Below are 961 nucleotides of genomic sequence, written 5' to 3'. Positions count from 1 at the left end.
AGAATTTTGCAAAATCAGTAATTTGTTCATTTCAAATGCCTTCTTTATATAGCATAGAGACGACTATACACATGAACCTCACCAGATGGAACACATAGAAATCAAATTGACTACACCTGTAGAAAGAAATGATGGAAAACCTCTGTATCATCAGTCAAAACAAGGCCAGGGCAGACCGTGGAACACATCATCAATTACTCATATGTAATTCAAACTGAAGCTGAAGAAAAGGAAAACAAGTCCACGAGAGCCAAAATATGACCTTGAATATATTCCACCTGAATTTAGAGATCATCTGAAGAAGAGATTTGATACACTAAACATTAAAGACTGAAGACCAGAAGAGTTGTGGGATGATATCAAGAACATCATATATGAAGAAAGCAAAAAGTCATTAGGAAGACAAGAAAGAAGGAAAAGATCAAATTAGATGTCAGAAGAAACACTGAAACTTGCTATCTAGCATAGAGATGCTAAAGCAAATGGAAGAAATTGAGGAGGTCCAAGAGCTGAACAGAAAATTTCAAAGTTCAGCTCGAGAAGATAAAGCCAAATATTACAACAAAATGTGCAAAGATCTGGAATTAGAAAACCAAAAAGGAAGAATATGGTCAGCATTTCTCAAGCTGGGGGAACTGAAGAAAAAAATTCAAGCCTCGACTTTCGTTATTGAAAGATTCTCTGGGCAAATCATTGAATGATGCAGGAAGAAAGCATCAAGAGAAAATGGGAGGAATACACAGAGTCACAGTACCAAAAGGAAATGGTTTATATTAAAACTTTTCAAGAGGTAGCATATGATCAATAGCCAAAGATACTGAAGGAGGAAGTCCCAGGTGCACTGAAGGAATTGGCAAAGAACACCAGGAATTGATAGAATGAAAATTGAAATCTTTCAAGAAAGTGAGGTGGCACAGGAGGCACTCACTCATCTCTGCCAAGAAATTTGGAAGACAACTAT

General features: G+C 36.6%; 1 protein-coding gene across 1 annotated transcript in view; it reads right to left on the bottom strand.

Moving 5' to 3' along the window:
- FBXL17 (F-box and leucine-rich repeat protein 17) overlaps positions 1-961 on the bottom strand; it is a gene marked incomplete at its 5' end in the record, with an annotated part of 910,371 nt that overhangs the window by 400,952 nt on the left and 508,458 nt on the right. The gene's annotated exons all lie outside the window — the stretch shown is intronic.

The sequence above is a fragment of the Chrysochloris asiatica genome, unplaced genomic scaffold, assembly GCF_000296735.1.
Source record: "Chrysochloris asiatica unplaced genomic scaffold, ChrAsi1.0 scaffold00189, whole genome shotgun sequence".
In the NCBI taxonomy this organism is placed as follows: Eukaryota; Metazoa; Chordata; class Mammalia; order Afrosoricida; family Chrysochloridae; genus Chrysochloris; species Chrysochloris asiatica.
The sequence above is the reverse complement of the archived record's forward strand: the minus strand, read 5'-3'. Positions and strand labels throughout refer to the sequence as shown.